At 40.0% G+C, this 27315-nt stretch overlaps 1 pseudogene; it reads right to left on the bottom strand.

The window, feature by feature from the left end:
• Nucleotides 1-15963: 15963 nt before the first annotated feature.
• On the bottom strand, nucleotides 15964-16575 carry LOC140240259 (uncharacterized; annotated as a pseudogene).
• Between the last annotated feature and the right edge of the window lie 10740 nt (nucleotides 16576-27315).

The following is a 27315-nucleotide window of genomic DNA, read 5'->3' as shown; positions in this document are numbered from 1 at the left end:
CAGATACACGTATGCACAGTACGCAGTTAAGTAGCCGTAGGACGACTCAGTATCAGTTTATCCAAGCACACTGTGCATTGACATTGATTAAGTTCAGGGTTTCCACGGATATAAGGCTGAGAGATACAGGTCACTGTAGCAAGAGGGCATGTAATATTGGTCCTGTGGTGTATGCAATATTAGAAAAAACTTACAGCAGATCGTCATTGTCACTGCAATTTCTGCATGAAGAACTGGTGGTCCATGACACGAAGATGAATGTGTGGGACTATAGCGCGAAAGACTGGTGTTTGCAGCGGTGTTTGCAGCAGGGACAGAACCACAAAATTCATTTTCAGCAGGTCCAGATGCATGAAATCACAGATAAATCAGTTGCATTATGTCTTTAGCTCTCAGAATGTGAGGCAGAGGCTAGGCACAGCGATGGCATGTCCATCTGTGTGATTTCTTGTGATTGTCACAAGTAAGTTGGAAATTGCCATGTATTTTAGGTTGTCTTAGGCACTACTGAGGAAAAATCCCCCTGTGAGTTAAAAACTCTGTAGCACCAACCTTTCCCAAGGAGGTCATTAAAATCTGACAAAGATGGCAAGAAAAAATGAGATTTTTACATTTTCTACCAAGTGTTGATATCTCATTGAACAGCCCCTTCGAGATGGGAGTTTCGATGTTCACCACACTATCTACTTTTCGCTGTCCATGTAAATTCTCCTTGATGCTTGTTCGCAGCAGTTTGATAAAATATAGCCGTTCTTCTTGATTGGTGTTGATAAAACAATTGGAAATGTCTACTATATCACTTGCGTCACGCCAAGTATCATAATTTTGTGTACATTCCAAGGTTTCTCAGTGTAATGAACTTTAACAAATATTTGTCCCGGACAACTTTTGAGTCTATGACCTCCAAATGGTGTAGCTTTGATGTTGACTACGTTCCTCTGGTGAAATACATTATCTTTCTTGGGTAACTGGGGGCCACTATGGAGTATTTTGTAGTCTATCTTCTTCTCTGCACACCTTTTTCAAGTGCCATTTAATGAATTATGTACCTGTCGATATAAAAAAAAAAAAGAGATTTGTAGTTCAAGGGTTGCAAGTGTATAATTCCGTTTCCAGCTCTAGAGACAGTAGTATTGTTAAACTGTAGTATTACCATGATTATAACATTTATGATAGACTAAACTGAATGCAGAATTGCAGAATTACAGACTAGGCCAAAATGAATAATATGTTGGTTTCCGGTATCATGACCTTCTTTGTCCTGTCCACCATACGTTGGGGGAAACCTAATGAGCAGATGATCATGGTGACATGAAAATGTGAAAACTACACTTTCATTTTATTTCATAGAAGAGGAAGTGTCGGGAATGTATCTCAAAGAAAACAAAAAGCCAAGATCAAATTTTATAGAGTGACTAAAAGCCACATCAACCTTACAAAGAAAGTGAATCAATGTTTTCACATAAAAGAATGTATTTCACTTGTCTAAGTACTGTAAAACATGATATATTCGCGGCACGAAATTTTCGCGAATTGGAGCCGACGGCCTTTTTCGCGGCAAGAAATTTTCGCGAATTGCCTCTTGCGTTCAATGCATATAATGTAGATAAGAAATTTCGCGTGCATTTTAATTTCACGAATCTTGGCGCTCGCGAAATTCGCGAAATTAAAATGCACGCGAACATTTCTCGTTTTACAGTATACATTGGACTGAAAATACAATGTTGGTGAAATGAGTAAATGCACAGGTGAAATTTCATCTCTGTGTATATTTCTGTCAAACAACCAATTCTGGGTGGATTTTCATGGAAAATTTCACATTTTTGTCAGATATGTTGGAAAGGATGTAGATTCTCAAAATGTCTGTATCATTTGTACATACATATGAAGTTTGTTTGCAAAAACCGATAAGTCCATATTTGCCAAATGGAGATATTTGCGATTAAAGGTCAAGAAAAATAAAGAGAATAATAAGAAAATTTTTGCTTCTTTTGACCATAACTTCAAAAATGTACCTTTATATGTAGTGACCAATATATCATTTAAAAGGTATTATTTTGTACTTTATGACAGAGACCGTACTTCAAAATCTTCAAAAATGGACTTATTGTTTTTTGCAAACAAACTCTTCATATACTATGCTACTTATACGTCTACAGTTTGCCACTGGCACAATTCAGACATCCCAGAAAGGTGGTATGCTGTACTGTCAGATCAGTTTTCTGCCATTGGACAAGAACTTGCTATGCAAGCTCACAGTTGATGTGAGATTAGAGCAGCGCATCCTCCAATCTGATCCAGCGGCAACATGATTCAATGAAGTTATGCTCTCATTTTTGCCGCTTTACAAGTGCCACATAGCGGTAGGACTGTTTTGAAGTGTTTCTTCTTCTCTTGGTCAACAACTCCACCAGACTTCCCAGAGTAGCAACACGAGTCAATTCAGCCCATCTTGTAATGCAAGCTCCAAGATATCACCACAAGTCAAGGCAAGACGTGTCTGAATGGTGGATGAAAGCTCATGAGTAGGAGGAAGCAGAGGAGAACCACAGCAATACTCATATTGCGACAGCTGTATTGCCAATTCTCCCTGTTTCTGACTACTGATAACAGTCTTTGAGTAATATCATACACTCGCTTCTTCCCACACTCCACACATTCCACCAGCCCACATGCATGCTGTTGTGTGAAGAGAGTTGTGTTCTTTCTTTGGAACTCCTAGGAAAATGAAGGGGAAAAAAGGACTCTACATGAAAGACAAATCACTATGAATAATCCAGTTTTATTTCAGTGCATTCTCTGTGTCTTATCTTCGAAGACCAGGATTTTGATTCGATTTTTAACATTTGGCTTGGTTTAGTATTGAAAAATAAGATTTGGGATATTTTATTCAATATAAAAATGTGGAAACAATATTCAGTGCAATGGTGTTCATATTGCAACAAAAAAAAAAAAAAAAACTGTTAATCATTGAAAAAAATGTAGTTGAAAAATTACATCTGGAACAAACTTAATGTATACTTGTTCATCCAGGAGAAAGTAGTCCACTACAGATTTTTGACTACTGGTCTTTGACCCTGCCTTGTGTGATGGCTTCATAGAAGGTCGCTCTGCATCAGTAGTGTCTGTTCCAATGACATCATCTAATGGCAAGTAGTGATCTCCAGAGGAATCCAAGACTGGATCAGGTACTCTCTAAAAAAAGATTTAGTGAAAATATTCACTCTTGAAGGAGTGAATAACAGAAAAGAATGAATTTAGAGTGAAAGTGGAGTGAAAATGTTCATTTTCACTTGTTTTCGAGTGACCTCAGGGATCACTCCAAAATCTTCAAATGATCCCTGAGGTCACTCCAAAATGAGTGAAAATGAACATTTTCACTTAAAATTTACTCCAACTTCACTCTAAATGCACTCTTTTTTTTATTCACTCCTTCAAGAGTAAAAATTTTCACTCATTTTTTTTTTTTTTTTTTTTTTTTTTTTTAACAGAGTAGCCATTCATGGAACTGCATCTAGTGAAGGGTTTTTGCAGCAATCTTGATCATCACACTTTCTAATCTGGAAAGGGTAGGCATGAATTAAAGGAAGATGCATTTAATTAAGGTACACAGCTTTCATGGCCACAAGACAAAGAATGGATTAAAATGTGGGGAAAAAATGCAATGTTCAGCAGACTTTGTAGGGACCGTGATCCAATTTTGGATTGGTATTTTTAGTTTTACTGCTGGTTGTATTAAAAATTAATATCAAACCTCAATTCTTAATTCGTTATAAAAAAAAAAAAAATTGAACGAGGAAAAAAATCTCAATAGCAGCAGCTACTAGTACAAGAAACACGACGGAAACATAGCACGATTATGTCGCACTCGCATTCGATGCATGGATGAAATTTATACAGTTAACAGGGAACTATATCGGCAACAGAATTCATGAGTCTGATTCAGGAAAGAGGTAAAGTTGAAAACGCTACTAACGATAAACCACGAAAGTGAGCGGTAACTAGTGCACGTACGGTACCTTGCAGTATTGAAATTGCGTGTAGTTGTGCATGCTGGTGCAATTTTTTCTGCCATTCTTGGCAAGTATAAAATTTCTTTTAAAAGTCTTGTAGCTAAATTTCTTGCACGGACGGACTACTGAATATTTTATTTTTCTCTATGAGGATGAAATTTACTGAGTCGGCACCTTTTGGTCGGGTCGGTCTGGTTACCGGAAACAAAAATATATTTTAGTTTGGCCTAATCTATATTGAAATTGAAAGATAAATATTGCATTTACATGGATGCTTGCAAGACCAACAGAGTATTATGCCAGTCAGATGAGATCATATTGTATCACTCACTACAAGCCAACTCAGATACATTTGTGTTATGAGGTCAACTTCGATGAAGACATGTAAGTAAATGTTTGCATATTTAATTAGTACTTATTTATCACATACATATGCATAGATTACAAGTGAAAAATAATAAAAAAAAGACATGTTTTGTGTGTGATGTACACAAAATATGTTTACCAGGCTAGAAATTCATGAATGTATCCAAAGGTTGCACATTGCAAAATCCATGGAATTACAATGAATTATGAATAAAATCAGTCGTTAACATAATAATTGATTACATTGTAAGTGTTAATGATAACAATTTGCATAAAAATGCAAACTTGACATTTCCTCTTACATTGGCTCATGAAATGCTATGCACTTCCATTTGTGCACAAGTAAGGAGAAAATGAGTTGTTTTAATATCGTCTCCAACGATGCGATGCATGTGGATGGCTTCTGACGTACAAGTAGATCGAGATATCCAAATCTCTCTCTCCGATCATGTTGGTTGTGGGGACATTTTTTAACCTTTCTTGTATTTTTTTTGCTTGGGTTCCAGTACTTCCCACCAGGGAGGTTATCTTGACATTGCCTTTCCAGTACAAGTAGAATTGCACAGCATATCAAATGAAGGGCTTGTGTACACATAACATCAACATCATCATTTTCCGCCTTTGTGATGAGCACATCGAAAATGGGATATCGAAAATGGCATCTCTATCCACAACCGCTCCTTGAAATACAGGCTCTCGCATCCATGAGGCCTTGTGGGTTGTCTTTCCAAATGTCCAGTTTGGTTTTGAAGTTTGTGAAGGGTGTCATTAGAGACAGGATGTTGTCTGCCATTTTAACTTCGTGCTATAGTGGCTCTGTAATGAGTTTATGGACTAACCCCAAATGCTTTTAACTCGGCAAGGATGATTGCCTCAATTACGTCTTCAAAGATGGTCTTAAGTAGTTGGTTAGGATCTGGAAGTCCATTGACAAAGTTCCTGATGTAGGTCTGATGGTAAAATGTAGTTGCTGCCCCCTCAAATAATATATTTGCGTGATTACCTATATACTGTACAATGTGGTTGTGTTTGTTGTACCTCTTTTGACATTCAATACAACAAGACGTTACGAGTATAAAAATAATATTTGTACAAACACCTACCATTCATATATAGATCTACTATCAGTACATCCGACCACCTATCTGTTATAGTATGCTATTATATCCGTATAATTGCCCATACATCGAACTAAATTTTTGTACTTCACTTATTTTGATGCTTAACTTCAATTGTCATAGATGGAGTGGATTCTAGATGTACTCCTCTTGATGATTCCGCAACTTCGACATTGATGATTTTTACGTTTACATTAGATTCCATGACCATGTCGCAGTAGTTACCCCAGAGGGAAAATCCAGTGCTGTGCCCTTCTGCATCAGGTTGACATTCCTGACTCTTTTAGATTTGTACGTCCTGACTTTACCGATCTTCGAAACAAAAAAAAAATCAAGAACACATTTTTTTTTTTTTTTATAGTTTGAGTCAACAGATCTGTGAGACTAACAGAAGAAGCATATGCCCATCCCAAAAGAAAAAGATACCCTAACCAAATTAGTTCATATACACCCTGTCTGTTGATTGCGGCTGTTGATTGCGGCTGTTTCATGTTCTCCATTCCAGGATGCTGTGGTGCTGGTATGCTCAGCAGAATATGTCGCAGGATAATGTGGACCATGATAGTTCATATGGGGGACGTTTGATGACTGCATATCCCCCATCATCCTGGCAATCATGTTGGTCTGACGTTCCATAATGGCCATGACAGCAACGTTAAACTCCCTGGCTTCCCTTCTTTCTTCTCTTGCCCACTCTCTGTCTTCTCTTCTCCTGCACTCTTCGACTTCCATCTTCTTTTCCCAATCTTTCTCCCTAAGTTGGTGGTCCCGATCCATAAAAAGGGTGAAGGGCCACATTACTACTGATGTTAGTAAAGGAACATCTACATAGAATAAATATAATAATCTCCGTGCACTTATTAAATGAAAAGAAACAGATTTTACAGATACCTTCTTTGGCCATGGCCAGTTCATCTCGTAGATGTACCAACTCTCTCTCTCCTTCGTGAAACATTCCTCACAATCCTCTAAGTCATTGGATGGTGTTGGGGCTCTGTTACGTACACTGTAGAATGCCATTAGTCTGGTGAAGAAGAGATGAAATGCTAGTTCCACTTATATTAGAAGCTGGGAGTATGAAGTTAGACATAGATGGGTTTGTGGTGGAGTGGGCAGGATTAGTGACATGGGCAGGTGGGAGAAAAGATGAAGATTTGAAGGCAGGTGGGTTGGTGGCAGGAAAGAGAAGAGATGAAGGGTTGATGGAAGGTGGATTGGTGGCAGGAGGGAGAAAAGATGAAGAGTTGATGGCAGGTGGGTTGATGGCAGGTGGGTTGATGGCAGGTGGGTTGATGGCAGGTGGGTTGATGGCAAGTGGGTTGATGTCAGCTGGGTTGATGGCAGGTGGGTTGATGGCAGGTGGGTTGATGGCAGGTGGGTTGATGGCAGGAGGGAGAAGAGATGAAGGGTTGATGGAAGGTGGATTGGTGGCAGGAGAGAGAAAAGATGAAGGGTTGATGGATGGTGGGTTGGTGGCAGGAGGGAGAAGAGATAGAGGGTTGGTGGCAGGTGGGTTGATGGCAGGTGTGTTGATGGCAGGAGAGAGAAGAGATGAAGGGTTGATGGAAGGTGGGTTGGTGGCAGGAGGGAGAAGAGATGAAGGGTTGATGGAAGGTGGGTTGATGGCAGGTGAGTTGATGGCAAGTGAGTTGATGGCAGGTGGGTTGATCGCAGATGGGTTGATGGCAGATGGGTTGGTGGCAGATGGGTTGGTGGCAGGTGGGTTGATGGCAGGAGGAAGAAGAGATGAAGGCATGTGGCATGTGGGTTGTCGGACGTCGGGTTATTGGATTGTCAGGAGCAGAAGCCCTGCTTCTGGATTGCAGAGCTTTTTCATTGACTGCACAGTGTCCTCAGGAAACAGTACTGATAAGTGATGATTGTTACCTTTCCTTGTCTGATAACAGAAAAGTCATCTCTCAAGGGGGTCTTGTTTTCTCCTTGTCGATCCATGTTCCCCTCTCTGCATCTTGCCTGTCTGATATCTTGAGTTAACAAGGCTCTTCTACATGCCTGGCATTAAATAATGTAAGCCAGGCATTTTTTCCCATGTCTGATAATTAATATGTTTTTAATTGTTAGAGAAGTCTTGCAATAGATCTGCTTTCTCTTTGTCGATCCATGTTCCCCTCTCTGCATCTTGCCTGTCTGATATCTTGAGTTGACAAGGCTCTCTCCCATGCCTGGCATTGAATAATGTAAGTCTGGCACACCTGTCTATTGTCACAGCCTAGTTTGGCAAAATTATGATTGTCCCAGAATAGGAGATCGTCTTCATGGTTAGTTCCATTGGCTTCCCAAGTTCTTCTTGCCTGTTTCTATTCAGTGAGTAATCATGCATGTATGCAGATGTGGACTTTGCATGAAGCGATATCAATGCATGATCGTAATATGGCTGGGTGCCATCTCATGCCTTTTAAATTTCTTTCATTGAAATTTATCTGCTCTTCCCAAAGGAGTCGCTGGGGGGAAATTCTGGGGAACTCCTTTTCTAAGTTCTCCTTTTGCTGCTTCATGACTTTTGCAAATGTTTCATTCTCCACTTCATTAACTGCTGGAGCTTCCATATTGAACTTCTTTTTATTTGTGTTTTCAATCTTCGAAGCTTTTGTTTTAGAGATTTCCCACTCTTTTTTTTCCTGTCTCAGACATTTGCTTAGATTTTTCATTTTTCATGTAGCGGTGTTTGCTTTCGGTACTGGAGAATTAATTGTTTCCCATCTTTTGCAGAGCTTTGCTAAGTCTAATCTGTAAATGTGGCAAGCATCACATCGTGAATTGGTGTTGGTCAGAATGGGGCAGCTTTTGTGTCTAATTATACCCCCACCCACACACAGTGTGAAGGGGGGTATATAGGAATCACTCTGAGGTCTAGATGGCTCAATGCAAATATGTGATGGTGATCAACTGAAATGAGTTAGAATAAAGTCAATAAGTTTTTCAGATATGACTCCAAACAAGTGCAAACAAGTAAAAACAATGAAAATACATGTCACGGAAATTGATATTTTCCTCAAAAAGCAAGAAAGGAATCTTTGGTCAAGGATGTGGATAAGTTTGAAAATTCCAACAAAAGGTGCGTACGGCTGTTAGATGTATCAAGGGTTTTTCTGGCTTTCATTGCTCTTGAGGTCTCATTATCAAAATATATAGGCCTAAGTATCAACATCTGCAGCACCTTGGTTTTATGATGTCAGAATACATGGTGCCCTCTCGGCAAAGTTCATATTTGCTTCAAAAAACCATCTAGAAACAAACAATATTTACTGAATGTTTTGTCAAAATATGCAAGAAATTCACAAAATCATGTTAAATTTAACTTTTATACCCCTTTCCCGCTGCCCGTCTCGGTGAACCACCGAGAGGTTCCCCGGTGAATTCACTGGGGAACCTCTCGGTGAAAGTTTCGGTGCCGTCGTTTCACACTGCTCTCGGTGAAACTTTCCCCTAGACGGGTTTTCTGCTTGCAACGTGGGTGATCTTATGTACTTGAGTTTGTTGTGCATCTGCGATTTGGTTTTTTCGATCCCATGTTCAGCAAGTTTTCGGAGGAGGGACTCGTACGCGGTCCCAGCGTCAGCCGACGTCCCGCTCGGATCAGTTCTTTGTTCACTGCTGCCTCGCTACGTAATTGAAGTAACAATCTTTCTTCGTCTTTGGTCCACACTCCAGCCATTTGCAAAATTCCCTCAAATTTCAACAGTACAAAACGTCAACGGATTTCTCCTGCACACTGTAAACCCAGCACTTGACGAGAAAAGCACAAAATACGAAAAAATCAAGCAAGAGGCGGACTGTATCACTATCAGACTTTACTGGAAGAGTTAAGAGCAAGACCTAGAGGAAGACGAAGAAGGAGGAAGCATCAAAGCGATCAAGTACATTGTAATTCTATATCAGCTTTGTATACACGGCGTGCTAATTAAACAATACAATGCACAGCACGATGGAAAACAATGCTGTCGCACTGTGAACGCCACATTGCACACGAAACGACATACTATGTAGTGTCGTGTGTATGTTTACAAACACGAATTACTAGTACCCTGTACGTGTGGGTTTGGGAGGTCGAGTGTGTGCTAGCTCGCTGAAAACGTGGGCATGACCAGAAACAAGACATGACCTTTGACATAATTTGCATACTTTCCCCGGTGTTTCACCGAGACAACCTTTCACGCTGGGCGCTCTCGGTGAACCACCGGGTGATTTCCCGTTGAACTATCGGTGTTTACCCAGGACGCTTCTCGGGTAAAAATTGCCCAAAATTTCAGCGGTGTTTCACCTAGGCTTCCCCTAGGTTTCAACCGAGTGACCTTTCACACTGCGGGGTTCCCCCGGGTGCCCCCAGGTGCCCCCGGGGAAGATTTTCTTCAGTGGGAAAGGGGTATTAGTGAACACCATCAAAATGTTAACTGTGAGAGCAATTTTATCTACGCAGTAAAAAATAGGTTCTACCAACCTCATCAAAGTCTGACATTGTGAACTCGCGGTACCCTTGGGTAAGGTTGTGGGTAATTTTACCCCCCCCCCCCCCCAAAAAAAAAAGAAAAAAAAAAAAAGAAAGAAATCTGAGATCACTTTGAGTACTCTTCTCCATCCGGAGGAATTGCATGGTTGTTTGGACCAAAGGTATTACCCTTCTGATTAGCCTGACAATCCTCTAATTCATTGGATGGTGTTGGGGCTCTGTTATGTACACTAGTATGTAGAATGCCATTAGTCTGGTGAAGAAGAGATGAAATGCTAGTTCCACTTATATTAGAAGCTGGGAGTATGAAGTTAGACATAGATGGGTTTGTGGTGGAGTGAGCAGGGTTAGTGACATGGGCAGGTGGGAGAAAAGATGAAGGGTTGGAGGCAGGTGGGTTGGTGGCAGGAGAGAGAAGAGATGAAGGGTTGAAGGCAGGAGGTTTGGTGGCAGGTGGGTTGATGGCAGGAGGGAGATGAGATGAAGGCATGTGGCATGTGGGTTGTCGGATGTCGGGTTATTGGATTGTCAGGACGAATTATAAAGCAGAAGCCCTGCTTCTGGATTGCAGAGCTTTTTCATTGACTGCACAGTGTCCTTGGGGAAACAGTACTGAGAAATGATGGTTGTTGCCTTTCCTCGTTTGTCAACAGAAAAGTCATCTCTCAAGGGGGTCTTGCTTTCTCCTTGTCGATCCATGTTCCTTATTCTGCTTCTTGCCTGTCTGATATCTTGAGTTAACAAGGCTCTTCTGCATGCCTGGCCTTGAATAATGTAAGTCAGGCACCTTTTCCCACGTCTGATAGTTAATATGTTTTTAATTGTTAGAGAAGTCTCTCTCGAGTGAGTCTTGCAATAGATCTGCTTTCTCCTTGTCGATCTATGTTCCCATCTCTGCATCATACCTGTCTGATATCTTGAGTTGACAAGGCTCTCTCCCATGCCTGGCATTGAATAATGTAAGTCTTGCCCCCGTTTTCACGTCTGATAACATTTTTTAATTGTTGAAGAAGTTGTCTCTCGAGTGGTTCTTGCAACATACATGCTCTCTCTCTTTTTTCTCCTCTCTGCATCTTGCCACTCATATATCATGAGTCAACAAGGTTCTTCCCCGCGCCTGGTATTGAATAATATAAGTCTGACACACCTGTCTATTGTCACAGTTTGACAAAATTATGACTGTCCCAGAATAAGAGATCGTCATCATGGGTAGTTCCATTGTCTTCCCAAGTTCTTCTTGCCTGTTCCTATTCAGTGAGTAAGCAGCATCCCCAAATAGAAAGTTCTGATTGAGTTCAAGAACACTGACAAATCTGTTGATTTCATCTGCCTTTTCAGCAAGGTTGTCTGAAAGGTATCTTGTCTATGAATGTGATCTTGCAAGCCTTCTTTACCAGGTAAAAAAATGCCCTCTTTCAAACTGGGCTTTCAGCTCTTTCTACAGCTATCACTGGTGTATTCTCTAAAATACTGTTACTAATGATAGTGAAATGTGTGCGACAAAACACGTTATTTACATTACCTTCTTTCAATTTCTTACCATCATGTGTAGAATGTACAAACACGCCAAATAATCTGATGGAAAGATCTTGAAAATCACACGATCTGAATGCAGTTTGATATTATCCCTCACAAGAGTCCAGTCTAGTTTATTAATTCACCTTTTCACAGTGAGTGGAGAAAAACTGTTGGGAAAGTATGTGATCAGTGAAGAATCTTACTTCATACGTCGGCATTGAGGTAAGACATTGGTTAATAATTAGTTCGCTCTTTTTAAGAAAGAAGGCGAGAGGGCTGGAGATGGCAGCCATCATCCTAGCAGAAAAGAGAGAATAAGAGGAAAGGATAGGAATAGACGATTCTTGAGTACATGTATTGGCAACTGGGAACTCTGCAGTTGACGTAGTGCCCAGTGCCTGAATTTTAGTAATTAATTGATATTAGGATATGCCTCAAACCTGTTGCAAACATGAGCAGGTTGCCCAGGCGCTTTTCATCTGCAATGAATTCACTATGTGCATATCCGTTGAAAGTATTCAGATGTGAATCCACGAAGGTTGTTTGTGAAGTGTGTAAAGTGTTACAATGTTTTCTGGTGTGGTAATGAAAGTAAGCCAGACTCTCGTAAAAGCTTGTATGCAGATGTGGACTTAGCATGAAGCGATATCAATGCATGATCGTAATATGGCTGGGTGCCATCTCATGCCTTTTAAATTTCTTTCATTGAAATCTATCTGCTCTTCCCAAAGGAGTCGCTGGGGGGAATTTCTGGGGAACTCCTTTTCCAAGTTCTCCTTTTGCTGCTTCATGACTTTTGGAAATGTTTCATTCTCCACTTCATTAACTGCTGGAGCTTCCATAATGAACTTCTTTTTAATTTGTGTTTTCAATCTTCGAAGCTTTTGTTTTAGAGATTTCCCACTCTTTTTTTTCCTGTCTCAGACATTTGCTTAGATTTTTTATTTTTCATGTAGCGGTGTTTGCTTTCGGTACTGGAGAATGAATGGTTTCCCATCTTTTGCAGAGCTTTGCTAAGTCTAATCTGTAAATGTGGCTAGCATCACATCGTGAATTGGTGTTGGTCAGAATGGGGCAGCTTTTGTGTCTAATTATACCCCTACCCACACACAGTGTGAAGGGGGGTATATAGGAATCACTCTGAGGTATAGATGGCTCAATGCAAATGTGTGATGGTGATCAACTGAAGTGAGTTAGAATAAAGTCAATAAGTTTTTCAGATATGACTCCAAACAAGTGCAAACAAGTAAAAACAATGAAAATACATGTCACGGAAATTGATATTTTCCTCAAAAAGCAAGAAAGGAATCGTTGGTCAAGGATGTGGATAAGTTTGAAAATTCCAACAAAAGGTGCGTACGGCTGTTAGATGTATCAAGGGTTTTTCTGGCTTTCATTGCTCTTGAGGTCTCATTATCAAAATATATAGGCCTAAGTATCAACATCTGCAGCACCTTGGTTTTATGATGTCAGAATACATGGTGCCCTCTCGGCAAAGTTCATATTTGCTTCAAAAAACCATCTAGAAACAAACAATATTTACTGAATGTTTTGTCAAAATATGCAAGAAATTCACAAAATCATGTTAAATTTAACTTTTACTGAACACCATCAAAATGTTAACTGTGAGAGCAATTTTATCTACGCAGTAAAAAATATGTTCTACCAACCTCATCAAAGCCTGACATTGTGAACTCGCGGTACCCTTGGGTAAGGTTGTGGGTGATTTTACCCCCCCCCCCAAAAAAAAAAAAAAAAGAAAGAAAGAAATCTGAGATCACTTTGAGTACTCTTCTCCATCCAGAGGAATTGCATGGTTGTTTGGACCAAAGGTATTACCCTTCTGATTAGCCTGACAATCCTCTAATTCATTGGATGGTGTTGGGGCTCTGTTATGTACACTAGTATGTAGAATGCCATTAGTCTGGTGAAGAAGAGATGAAATGCTAGTTCCACTTATATTAGAAGCTGGGAGTATGAAGTTAGACATAGATGGGTTTGTGGTGGAGTGAGCAGGGTTAGTGACATGGGCAGGTGGGAGAAAAGATGAAGGGTTGGAGGCAGGTGGGTTGGTGGCAGGAGAGAGAAGAGATGAAGGGTTGAAGGCAGGAGGTTTGGTGGCAGGTGGGTTGATGGCAGGAGGGAGATGAGATGAAGGCATGTGGCATGTGGGTTGTCGGACGTCGGGTTATTGGATTGTCAGGACGAACTATAGAGCAGAAGCCCTGCTTCTGGATTGCAGAGCTTTTTCATTGACTGCACAGTGTCCTCAGGAAATAGTACTGAGAAATGATGGTTGTTGCCTTTCCTCATCTGATAACAGAAAAGTCATCTCTCATTGGGGTCTTGCTTTCTCCTTGTCGATCCATGTTTCCCTCTCTGCATCTTGCCTGTCTGATATCTTGAGGTAACAAGGCTCTTCCGCATGCCTGGCATTAAATAATGTAAGCCAGGCATCTTTTCCCACGTCTGATAATTAATATGTTTTCAATTGTTAGAGAAGTCTCTCTTGAGTGAGTCTTGCAATAAATCTGCTTTCTCTTTGTCGATCCATGTTCCCCTCTCTGCATCTTGCCTGTCTGATATCTTGAGTTGGCAAGGCTGTCCCCCATGCCTGGCATTGGAAGTCTGACGCCGTTTCCCATGTCTGACAATTAATAGGTTTTTAATTGTTAGAGAAGTCTCTCTCCAGCAAGTCTTGCAATAGATCTGCTTTCTCCTTGTCGATCCATGTTCCCCTCTCTGCATCTTGCCTGTCTGATATCTTGAGTTGGCAAGGCTCTCTCCCATGCCTGGCATTGAATAATGTAAGTCTTGCACCCATTTTCACGTCTGATAACATTCTTTAATTGTTGTAGAAGTTGTCTCTCGAGTGGTTCTTGCAACATACCTGCTTTTTCTCTTTTTCATCCTCTCTGCATCTCACCACTCTGATATCTTGAGTTGACAAGGCTCTTCCCCAAGCCTGACATAGAATATTGTAAGTCTGGCACCTGTCTATTTTCACAGTTTGACGAAATTATGACTGTCCCAGAATAAGAGATCATCTTCAATTCTAGATTGTTTTTTTCTTCCTGGGAATAGTTGTGCAATTTCTCAACATCACTTTCCATACCTTGGGCAGTTCCATTAGCTTCCCAAGTTCTCCTTGCCTGTTCGTATTCAGTGAGTAAGCAGCTTCCCCAAATAGAAAGTTCTGATTGAGTTCAAGAACACTGATAAATCTGTTGATTTCATCTGCCTTTTCATCAAGGTTCTTTGAAAGGTATGTTGCCTTTGTGATCTTGCAAGCCTTCTTTATCTTTATTTAAGAAAGAAGGCAAGAGGGCTGGAGATGGCAGCCATCATCCTAGCAGAAGAGAGAGAATAAGAGGAAAGGATAGGAATAGACAATTGAAGTTTGCATGTGTTGGCAACTGGGAACTCTGCAGTTGACCTATTGATTTCAGATAGGCTGTCCCATTGCCTGAATTTTAGTGTGGGATTTTCCACAAATCCCAACAGGGGGATATGCCTCGAACCTGTTGCAAGCATTAGCAGGTCGCCCAGGCGGTGTTCATCTGCAATGACTTCACTTATGTGCGTATCTGTTGAAAGTATTCAGATGTGAATCCACGAAGGTTGTTTGTGAAGTGTGTAAAGTGGTACAATGTTTTCTGGTGTGGTAATGAAAGTAAGCCAGACTCTCGTAAAAGCTTGTATGCAGATGTGGACTTTGCATGAAGCGATATCAATGCATGATCGTAATATGGCTGGGTGCCATCTCATGCCTTTTAAATATCTTTCATTGAAATTTATCTGCTCTTCCCAAAGGAGTCGCTGAGGGAATTTTTGGGGAACTCCTTTTTCCAAGTTCTCTTTTTGCTGCTTCATGACTTTTGCAAATGTTTCATTCTCCACTTCTTTGACTGCTTGAGCTTCCATATTGAACTTCTGTTTAATTTGTGTTTTCAATCTTCGAAGCTTTTGTTTAAGAGATTTCCCACTCTTTTTTTCCTGTCTCAGACGTTTGCTTTGAATTGCTTAAATACTCTCTGGAAAAAAATCTTTACATGAAAAGAAAGAAAATTGTGTCTTCTTTTCCGCGAATTTAAATCGTTTTGCCCCCACCCGTGCCCTGAACAAGAAATATGACATATTTCAACGTATCGCATTGGTTGATGCCAGAAGTTACACGTTATCGATAATTCGCGCATGTGCCCACCGCTCCCGCACTTCTTATGTCCACGAAGTTTCACAATGCAGACTCTTTTGTGGCATACCATAGAGAACATATGTAGCAAGAGCCACTACCTTGCAGTCCCCCATGGGCTCTGTCCAACTTTTCATCAATCATAGAGTTAAAAAAACAAACTCTGTGCCATCTCCAAACCGACTGAACATTGACAGCTAGTTCTCTTCCCTTCATTAGCTGCCTATTATACTCCATGTGATCGAGCAAAACTACCGTGGTGGCATGATTGTTCTCATCGGCAACAGCTCAATTAGAGGCCTGGTGATGAAGACAAGAGTCGGGTTCTGGCGGCTCATAGATGGTCACTCTCTCTCCTTTTGGCTTCTCTACCTCGCATTTTATTTCTGCAATTGCTGCCCTAAATGCCTTGTCTGGCAGCAGGCAGTCTCTTTTATCTTTGGTGATAGAAATGTCCCCCATTCCGTCTGTTCCATCCTTTACTGGACATGGTGAGTATTACATGCTCATCCTCTGAATCCAGGCCAGCACGCTGGAGTCCCTGCACAATTTTGACATGTATTTCCTGCAGCTGGTGTTTTCGCTAGTGCATGGGGATATGGCCAAGGCACACCCTTCATGTTAGGAAAGGACATCTCCAGGCATGGGCTCTCCACAGCTGTCAGGTCGACTGGCTCGAATGACATCTCCCCAGAGATGTGCGCCTGTCCAGTTTTCACTGGAGTCTGGTGAATGATCTTTGTTCCACCGTCTATACGAAATCTCACGCTTTCAGGTATAAATGTTTTTTTCTAGATCATCAAGAACCCTTGGCGGTTTCATTATGTGTATGCCCTTTGACTTCATGTTCATATACTGTGACTGGTAGTGGGATTTCGAGGTTATGGTGGTTACTCTCATTGCGAGACAATCTTCTGCCGTCAGATTTACAGTTTCTTTGTTCCAGGAGGCCAGAATCTATATTCAGAATAAAGAAGAGAGAGTATAATCAGAGTAGAATCACCTTTATACATGATCACATGGTGAATATTATAAAATGCATTTGACAAAATATACATATTTAGTTGATTGGTCCTGGAAATTCCATAGACTGCAATGTAAAACCTCATTTACCTACCAGGTTTTGGTAGTTTTACATAAAAAGTAGTTCACATAAATAAAATATTAATTTTTTCCCTATATTTGACCCATGTCATTCCAAATAATTCTGGCTTGTTGCCAATGTTAGTAAAATAACCATACACCACAAAAAAGTCAAATGTTGTGATTCATTCAGACACTAAAGGCTAGCATGCCAGGCAGCAAGCATGGCTTTAGCCATTGTAATAGGGACTATTTAGTTAGACTTGGGACTAAGTTTGGTACTACTTAGCTAGCATACCTGAGCAGGAAGATGTAGCTGTAGAAGGGTAGGCAGATCCTTGCTCTGGAACAGACTCACTGGTGTCATCACTATCCAAGACTGAGCCTCTTGGTGGGTTTATTGAGGGTCAATGTCCCAGTTACAGATTCACTTCATCTTAGAATTTCATTGTTCTTCTGTTGTTTCCTGACTTTTTGTTGTGTTCTAGCACTTTCTTAAATTGGCTCTTTATTGTATGGCAAGCCATTGGGGAAAAAAAACAAAATATATTCGATGTTCACAAAAAATATATGCGCAGTTAAAATGTATTTCATGTTTATGAAGATATATTGGCTGAAAAGCAAAGAACATCAATAAGTAGGCTATATATAACATTTACCTTTAATCTCACATCATTCACATCAGGATAGGGAAGAAGATTTGGATTTCACTGATGCTGGGCCTGGGTGACAGTGGATACATTCAGACAGTCAAAGAACTTGTTGAAAATCTCAAATTCTCTAGTTCCCTCTGTAGAGCTGTCCTTAGTGTCCTTGCTCACTAGCTTTAGTGCATTAGCTACAGATTGACTTAGTACCTGTATTAAAATAGAAAAAAAAAAAGAAATCTAAGGTACAGTTTTAACACTAATAAAACTGAAATAGTATAATATTTAAATAGAATGTAATAAAATCTATACTCGCAAAAAGTGGTGTAGGTTTCTTGGCATGTCAATCAATGGTTTGAACTTAAACAGTACAAAACTTCTTAAATTACAATGTATAAAACTTTGTTTTATGATGATTTATCATGCTTGTCTATGCCTGCATCTAGTTCAACCTGACTCTCATCGCTTCAAAGGGGACTTGCGTAAACAACCCCACCCCCCCTGAAATGTCGTAAAATTTGATAAGGAAAAAGTAAAGATTCTGATAGCCCTCTTGATGAGGGGTAATAGGTGGAAACCATCAACTTTCCCTGTTGAATGTCCATTTTTGTAGTAGGTCCATGGTTGTAGCCACGCCAGCTTCTGCGAGGACTGGGGCAAAGTGTTCTGTGAGGGTCCTGACTTCCTCGCTTCCGAAGTCTAGTGCAGTGATCAAAATAAATTTTACAACAAAAAATGTTGTAAAATGAAAGTTTACTTACAAAAAAAAAGTAAAATTACAAGTACACTGTTTTGAATTCCTCCCAAATAATACACTACAGAGAGAAAGGGTATCACTTAGGCTTTAAATTTGTATTCATTAGAAATTCAGATTTTTGTCTGTCAAATAAACAAAGTGAAAGTATATAGATTTTAGAGAGAGTAAGGGTCTCTTCCTTGAAAACCCAACCTCACTGGAGGTTTGGAGATTTGGTGTCATCTTCCTGTTTCAATGGAAAGAACAAAATTTGAAGGGATGATTTGTTAATGGTTCACAATTTTAACAAAAAATATTTCTCCTTATAAATGTTAAACTAAGGTAAAACCAGGTCAAAGATTAAATCTGATATCCAAGAGTCACATTAGCTGCATTCGACATTGTGATGGAGTGACTTCAGGAGAAATTGAAAAACTTTCATATTTAAAGATGGTAAGACAATTATCTAATACTATATTAGTTAAGTAGCACATCTGTTGTGGTCACTCAGTTTGATAGCCAATGATTGAATAGGGTAGCACATATTTCTGTCTTTTCAATATTACAGCTTCTTGTGATACTGATGATTGACTTAATATGTCACACATGATTACAATCAAAGCTTGATTTTTGATATTTTAAGGGGTAAGGCTTAGCAGATCACTAAAAAATAGGTGGAAAAATATATACAGTCAGAAATATCCAACATCCAAAAGTCATAGATCAATTATGCATATCCTCATACATCAACAAAGAACTTTTTTTATGTCACTCCAAGGTTCATTTTATTGAAAGAAGGGAAAAAGAAAGAAAAAGTACCTTTTCTTGTACTTAACCAGCGTCGCTGTAGCTGCCTCGAATGAAGCCGCAATCTCAGCTACAGTGTTGTTGGCACGTTGAGCTTCCTAGGAGACTTGTGAAAGCACTACAACCAAGTCAAGCATAAAGTGGGCAAACTTCATGAGATCATGTCGCCGCAGTTGCTTGAGAAATTGCTCCATATCGAACTCAAAGTCTGGGACAGAGTTACTATCATCACCTGTGTCGATGCTCTCACCGTCAACACCAGCTTGAGCCACAAACACTGGCTCAGAATATGGCCTGGGCCCAAGGATGCCATCAAGCTCCTCAAACCAAGGGGCTGTCTTTCTTTCTACTTCACTCCATACTCCCTGTAATTAATTTCATTCATCATACGGTGCAAACAGTCAAAGGTCTAAAGGCTAGCTCGAATCCAAACCACCTCACATACAGGCTTATTATGTTTGACCTCCCTTACATAATTTTATTTACTATGCTAAACATATTGTTGTGTACTGTATATTTTTGTATTGTTTTAGTTTTGCATTATTCGTTGATTAATTCTTTCTTGGATGTGTGTGGCCCATAAAAGGGCCTTTGGTATTTATTCCTTGGGGCATAGAACCCAGAGATAATCGAAGTCGAGGTCGTGGTCCGTTCCTCTTTGTATTCGTCGATGATGCCATCCTCCTCATCGTCGTCGTCCGCGCAGAATTGGCAATTGCAATCTGGGTTCGTGGCACATTCCATCGCGGCAATCAAGTGCCAGGGCACTGGTTCGTGGCCATCCAGGTCTTGTGAAGTCGAGCAGAGTTCGCACTGGCAGTTGGGATCTTCAGTGCAGGCCCTGATTGTCACGGCAAGGGCTGGTATAGGTTCTTCTCGTCTGTCCATTGTCTGCAACATACAATTTTTCATGAACATCTTCTTCGACTGCAAGCAGGAGGTTATTCTTGTGATCAAGCATGTAAAGGAAGTCCCCTATGTGACTGACATGATAGTAAAGTGAGGCCGCACCTTCAAAGAGGATGTTTGCTCTATTCCCCACGAAATCAACCAAATGGTTACTTGATCCGCAACCCAACAGGTAAGATGAAAAGACATCCTCAACACCAGATTTATCACAGCCTCTGTAGCTTTACTTGCTGTCCTGATTAATCTTGTCACGCCAGATTCTGAGGTCTGCAAAACATGCACATGCTTCCCAGATGTTGTGATGTCTTCAAAGGCTTTCAGGACCTTGTCGACCTCCTCAGCAAAATTCGCCAGTGGATGCATTTTGCAGAAAAACTGCCCAAAGTCTTGCATGCAGTTCTTTACCTCATTGGGAAGTGATTCCCAATTATCTACAACATCAGGCAGCAAGTTTTCTCTTATGGACTTGAGTCGGTCATGGAATTGGGACATGGTGGCACCCTGATCAGTCATTGTTGATTTGATTGATGTGATTAATTCTTCATACACATCATTTGGATCTGTGTCTTCCAACTGAGACAACGTCCTCCCATAATACTTCATCTTCTCTGTGAAAGCCTCCAACACTGCATCTGTGTCTCCGAATGACATTTCAAGGAGTCCAATCGTGCGTGATGTGCCGTCAGGCAAGGTTACTTGGAAATTCTGATATTTCTTATGGTGCGTTGTTGTTTCATCCCCATGGATAGAATTTCCACAAGCTTCTTCAGGTTTTCCTTCTCGCATCGCGACAGCAACCTCAATTGTTGCGAGATGATTGGCTTCCAGCATAATTTGTGTTCTGGTACCTGCTGACGGGAGGCGAGAAGCTGTTTTACCAGTTAGGTTTTTCAGAACAGTTCTCATAACTACGTTCACTTTGTTCAAGGACACATTCTGTGATATCAGTTCCATTATAGTCTGACGGACACTAAATACTTGCCATCAGCATATGTTGCAATATCCTCATCTTGTGTCAGCCTCAATGTCTCCTCTAACTCGTCATTACGTCTTTCCAAGAAGTGCATGCGCTCTGTGACAGTTTTCAGCTCCTCCTCTACATCCCCAGAAGCGTGTCTTTCTTTTGCCCTCTGTCTTTTGTGGTACCATGCTGTCTTGTAACTCTTTCTGCTTGTTTCTTCCTTTTCCTCCTTCTGCTTTTCAAGTGAATTAACCTTTTCCTTAGTTTCAGCAAGTTGTGCTCTTCCAACCTCCAATTCTTCCCTAAGCTCTACCACTATCTTGTCCGTTCTCTCCTTCTCTATTTGCAATTTTGCGATATTTTCTTCTCTCCTCCTTATCTTCTTGTTTATATTCCTGACATTAACTTTCTGCAGTTTCTCTTGACATGCAGTCAACTTCTTTTCAAGTCTATTCACCTCTTCCACTTTCTTTGCATATTTTTCCTTGTAATCTCGCAACTCGTCGCACGTCGGATCAAATTCGCAATCTGGGTTCGTGGCACATTCCATCGCGGCAATCAAGTGCCAGGGCACTGGTTCGCGGCCATCCAGGTCTTGTGAAGTCGAGCAGAGTTCGCACTGGCAGTTGGGATCTTCAGTGCAGGCCCTGATTGCCACGGCAAGAGCTGGTATAGGTTCTTCTCGTCTGTCCATTGTCGATACTATTATGACTTAATCCTTTTGGCAGCTTCATATGTACACACAAAAAATTACCCGACTCAGTTGACTCATTTTAGGTCAAATCTTCTGAGTCATTGCTGTTGTGACACATCTTTTAAGTTCTTCTGAGTAAAAAGACTCGTTTTATCGAATCTAACGAGTAAAATGACTCACACGGAATTACAATAATGAGTCACGAAAACGATGACTCATATTGCATCATCTCTATTTGACTCAGTAACTGTTATAAATGAGTCAACCGACTCATTTTATGTGACATGCGAGTCCAATGAGTCGATTATAATCGATCATGTAATAACTTCAAGCAAAGGAATTAACTATTTTTTCAAAAAATATTTTCCGAAATGTATTTCTGATTTTGTCGCGGATGGTAAATTGTATTTAATTGTATTTGATTTTTAAATATTTATAATTTCATACAATTTATGAAATATTCAGCTCTGTTATCAGAAGTCTTGAATAAATGAATAGATAATCTATTTCAAAACAGTAACCACATACATAAATACAATTTTACGACATTTGTATATATTAGAAGCATTGTCTCGTGATATGTAGGTAGGTATTAGGAATAAGTTAGGAATAGGTTAGGAATAGGTTAGGAATAGGATTATAGGCTACCGCAAGATATAGGATCTGATTCCCTACTCCGTCTACCGTCGTGCTGCATGCGTAGGTCAGTGACTGGATCAGCATGCTGAACAAGAGACGTTTCAATCATTTCGCGTTTCGATTCTTACACAGTGAGTCACTTGACTCAGCATACTGAGTCACTTGACTCATTTAATGACTTTAGTGAGTAAAAAGACTCAATATTCGGCAAAAGTGTGTCACCACACGGACAAACTGAAGACTCGCGCAAATGAGTCATTTGACTCAGCTGTGTGACTCGGCTGTTTCTCTACTGAGTCAAGTGACTCAGTAAGCGTGAGTGAAAAAACTCAATAATTAGGAAAAGTGTGTCGCCTCACGGACAAACTGAAAACTCACGCAAATGAGTCATTTGACTCAGATTTTTTTTTGTGTGTATAGAGACGCGGGCGTTCACTGTCATTGCTTGCCCTTTGTTCCGGTCCAATCAGAGACCTCGATCGTACGCATGTGGGACGGACGTAGAGGAGAGCATCGATTAGGGGTACATGCTCTGGCTTGATGGCTTCCGAAGTTCTTCTTGCCTTCTTGCCTAGTAGCATCCCTATATAGAAAGTTCTGATTGAGTTCAAGAACACTGACATATCTGTTGATTTCATCTGCCTTTTCAGCAAGGTTGTCTGAAAGGTATGTTGCCTTTGTGATTTTGCAAGCCTTCTTTATCTTTATTTAAGAAAGAATGTGAGAGGGCTGGAGATGGCAGCCATCATTCTCGCAGAAAAGAGAGAATAAGAGAAAAGGATGGGAATAGACAATTGAAGTTTGCATGTGTTGGCAACTGGGTACTTTGTAGTTGTTCTATCGAGCACAGCCAGGCTGTCCCAGTGCCTAAATTTTACTCAAGGATTTTCTACAAATCCCAACAGGGGGATGTGCCTTGATCCTGTGGCAAACATCAGCAGGTCACTGAGGCAGTTTTCTTCTTGCCTGTTCCTATTCATTAAGTAAGCAGCTTCCCCAAGTAAAAAGTTCTGATTGAGTTCAAGAACACTGACAATCTGTTGATTTCATCTGCCTTTTCAGCTAGGTTGTCTGAAAGGTATGTTGCCTTTGTGATCTTGCAAGCCTTCTTTATCTGGTAGAGAATGCCCATTTTCAAACTGTGCTTCTATTTCTACAGCTATCAGTAGTGTATTCTGTTACATTGTCTACTTTTAGGATATACATATACATGCAGCCTGCACAATGGTGATTGTGATGCCTGTATCTATTAATTCAAGGTCAAAGAACATTTACATTTCACAATCTTAATGAACATCCTTACACCTAGTTGCATGAATTTCCATGAATTTACAAGTAGTTTTAGGCCTACTTTACCACCCATGATTTCCTCAAATAAAGCCCCTGGACAATAATCAATGTAAACAGCATTGAACAGAACTGATTTTCATTTAACTTTAACTTCAATTTAGCTTCCAAGTGTGCCCAATAGGTATAGAAAAATTGAAATCTTTGAATTGTTTAATGCATAATTGTAATTACAAAATACTTTTTTTTTTTTTTTGCCAGAAGGAGGGTAAATCAATTCACTATGAGCATGTTTACTTACCTACGTGTATGAGCTTATATACAAAAGTTACACGAGTTTGGTACACAATGTAGTAGATGGTTTGGTCATATTTTGGTGCCTTGGTCACTCACTTACTAGAGGGCGCCTCTCCGACTACCTACGTTGTACGTTGTAGTATACGAGAGTGAATGCCATTCATAATAACACGCAGATGAGGAGTGAAGCAATAAGGACGTTTACAGACCTGATTTCAGCCACAGATTTCGGTGAGTTTTTGACGTAATTAAACAAAAAATCGCATACCGATTATTGAATGATTATCATAGATTACGATAATTCCTTGTATTTTAGTTTTTCATGATTAATAAAGATATTCATGAAGGAGTCGCACAACCACACTGAAAAATGACAACGTCTGCGAAGGAATACAGGTGCAGCCGCTTCGCGACAGCGACTGCGTGTAGTTACAGCGATCCCCATAGTATAACACGTAGGTTGCTTGTAAACAAGGGGGTCCTCGGCGCAGTTGACCAATCGTGCACACGTATTTCGATCACTTGTCTTGGTAAGCAACAAGGCTGTTTACGCGATGTTTCAGACGAATTTATGAATGAAAGTGAGTAGCATGACATCATGCCATGACCATACTTGGAATAAGCAGAGGTAGAGCTTTCTGTAGGTACCAAATGTGTCAGGGTTCAACGCAGAATATCTAAGACACGATCGCCAAAAGAACAGTCATTTTCGCCGTAAGCGAAGGCGATTTGGTCTTTAGACGTAAGATTTTGGCCAACATTTGAGATTGACATCCCACTTTTCTCTTCAAAATTCCACATTTTGTAGGCTGTATTTTGAAATGTTGTTGATATCAGTCAGAAACTAGAAAATTTCCCCTACAACGTGATACCAAAATGTCAATTTGGTCCCTGAGGTAGGTCATTTTTTTACCTTTTTCGGGCTGTAGCGCGAAATCACATTTGCCGAGAAGTTTCGGGTTTTGCCAGAGCGGGTCTCATATAGACGTACGGCAAATCAGCTCGTACACATTAGGTGACGTCACTCAAATCCGATGTTTCTTGTAGCGAACGGAGCTACGTGGTCATGGAAATTTGGGTGTTTTTCAATCTCAAAAACAGTTTGGGGGTAAAGTTACATCGTCTAAAAGATATCCAGTTTTGTTAACTAGCTTCTTAGCTTTCCGTAGATATCAAACTTGTCATATTTCTAGATTCTCTATAAATTTCTGCTTTAACAAAACTTATTATTCAATTGTTTTCGGAGAGGACATTTTTTGATGGAATATGCATCTCATTTACACTTCTGTACCAAATTTTTAAACTAAGTCCTAAAATCACGAAACATACAAACTGCAAATGTCCTCAATTCATTTGTCCATTCAGATGCAATATAATCATATTATAGGTGATTAGTTTCATAGATGCACACTCTTAAACTTTGAAAAAATCAAATGAGACTGAAAAAATTACCAAAAATGGCTCATTTTGACATATTCTGAAAAATATTCAAATTGTACCTGAAAATCTTTTGCTGTTTAAGGTCATGGTAACTGGGCCTGATCGTATGCAACAAAAGATTTTGTATGTACACCATTTTTACGCAGGATGTTCATAATGTCCAAATTAACAGTGTGTACCCTGATTGTAAAACAACCCATATGCAGCTTGTTTACTTTACGTTGTAGAATACTTAAATATTAAAGAGGTTTGTGTTCAATTGTGCCTCTCCTGAACTTTGAAAGAAGGATATTACAACTAAAGCACTCTTTGGTAGATGAAATGGCATGTTCATCACTCTGACAGTAATTTGCCTGCAACATATATACCTTCAGAAATAGGTTCTTGTTTTCGTTGTCACTTAGATTTTTCATGAGCAAAATGTATTACCGTAATCTCTCTTGACTGATGGCTTCTGGCTGTATTTGACTCCACATTGATAGAATCTTCTGGCTGCCTTGCATTGCTGGGAGAATGGCTGGAGTAGCAGGCTGTTATGAATAAATAAAAACAATGTTTTCAATAATTAATCTTTACAATTTAAACTAACTGTATGAAGTCTTTCTCCAGTACAGTGATGCAACTAGAATCAATAATAATTCATAATGTCCAAATTAACAGTGTGTACCCTGATTGTAAAACAACCCATATGCAGCTTGTTTACTTTACATTGTAGAAAACTTAAATATTAAAGAGGTTTGTGTTCAATTGTGCCTCTCCTGAACTTTGAAAGAAGGATATTACAACTAAAGCACTCTTTGGTAGATGAAATGGCATATTCATCACTCTGACAGTAATTTGCCTGCAACATATATACCTTCAGAAATAGGTTCTTGTTTTCGTTGTCACTTAGATTTTTCATGAGCAAAATGTACAGTAATACTGTCATTTAGGATGTTGAAAGGTGTGCGACAAAACCCGTCGCTCGCACCACCTTTCAATTCCTTGCCATCACCATGGGTAGAATTTAAAAACATGCCAAATAATTTGATGGCAAAATCTGGAAAATCACATGATCCAAATGCAGTTTCATATTTTCCTGCACAAGAGTTCAGTCTGGTCTATTAATTCACCTTTTTCACAGTGAGTGGAAAAAAAACTGCAATGGGAAAGGATGTGATCAATGAAGACACTTACTTCATACGTCGGCATTGAGGTGAGACATTGGGTCATTATTAGTTTGCCCTATCTATGAAGAAAGAAGGTGAGAGGGCTGGAGATGGCAGCCATCATCCCATCAGAAAAGAGAGTATGAAGAAAGAATAGGAAAAGATGATTCTAGAGTACATGTATTGGCAACTAGGAACTCTTCAGTTGACCTGTTGATTACAGATAGGCTGTTGATTACAGATAGGCTGTTGATTACAGATAGACTGTCCCAGTGCCTGAATTTTAGTATGGGATTTTCCACATTTTTATAAGCCTCAAACCTGTTGCAAACGTGAGCAGGTCGCCCAGGCTGTTTTCATCTGCAATGAATTCACTATGTGCATATCCGTTGCAAGTATTCAGATGTGAATCCACGAAGGTTGTTTGTGAAGTATGTATAGTGGTACAATGTTTTCTGGTGTGGTAATGAAAGAATACATATTGTATGCAGATGTGGACTTAGCATGAAGCGATATCAATGCATAATTGTGATATGGCTGGGTGCCATCTCATGCCTTTTAAATTTCTTTCATTGAAATTTATCTGCTCTTCCCAAAGGAGTTGCTGGGGGGAATTTCTGGGGAACTCCTTCTCCAAGGTCTCCTTTTGCTGCTTCATGACTTTTGAAAATGTTTCATTCTCCACTTCATTGACTGCTTGAGCTTCCATATTGAACTTTTTTTTTAAATTTGTGTTTTCAATCTTTGAAGCTTTTGTTTGAGAGATTTCCCTTTTTTTTTTCCTGTCTCAGATGTTTGCTTAGATAAATACTTTCTGGAAAAAAGCTTTACATGAAAGGAAAGAAAATTTTGTCTTCTTTTCAAATCGCTTCACCCCCACCAGTGCCCTCAACAAGAAATGTGACATATTTCAACATATCGCATCAGTATACGAATTTTGATGCCAGAAATTACACGTTCTATAGATAATCCGGGCTTGTGCGCACACCGCT

Source organism: Diadema setosum, chromosome 16, assembly GCF_964275005.1.
Source record: "Diadema setosum chromosome 16, eeDiaSeto1, whole genome shotgun sequence".
NCBI classification, from domain to species: Eukaryota; Metazoa; Echinodermata; class Echinoidea; order Diadematoida; family Diadematidae; genus Diadema; species Diadema setosum.
Note: the sequence above shows the minus strand (reverse complement) of the source record. Positions and strands in the feature narration are given on the sequence as shown.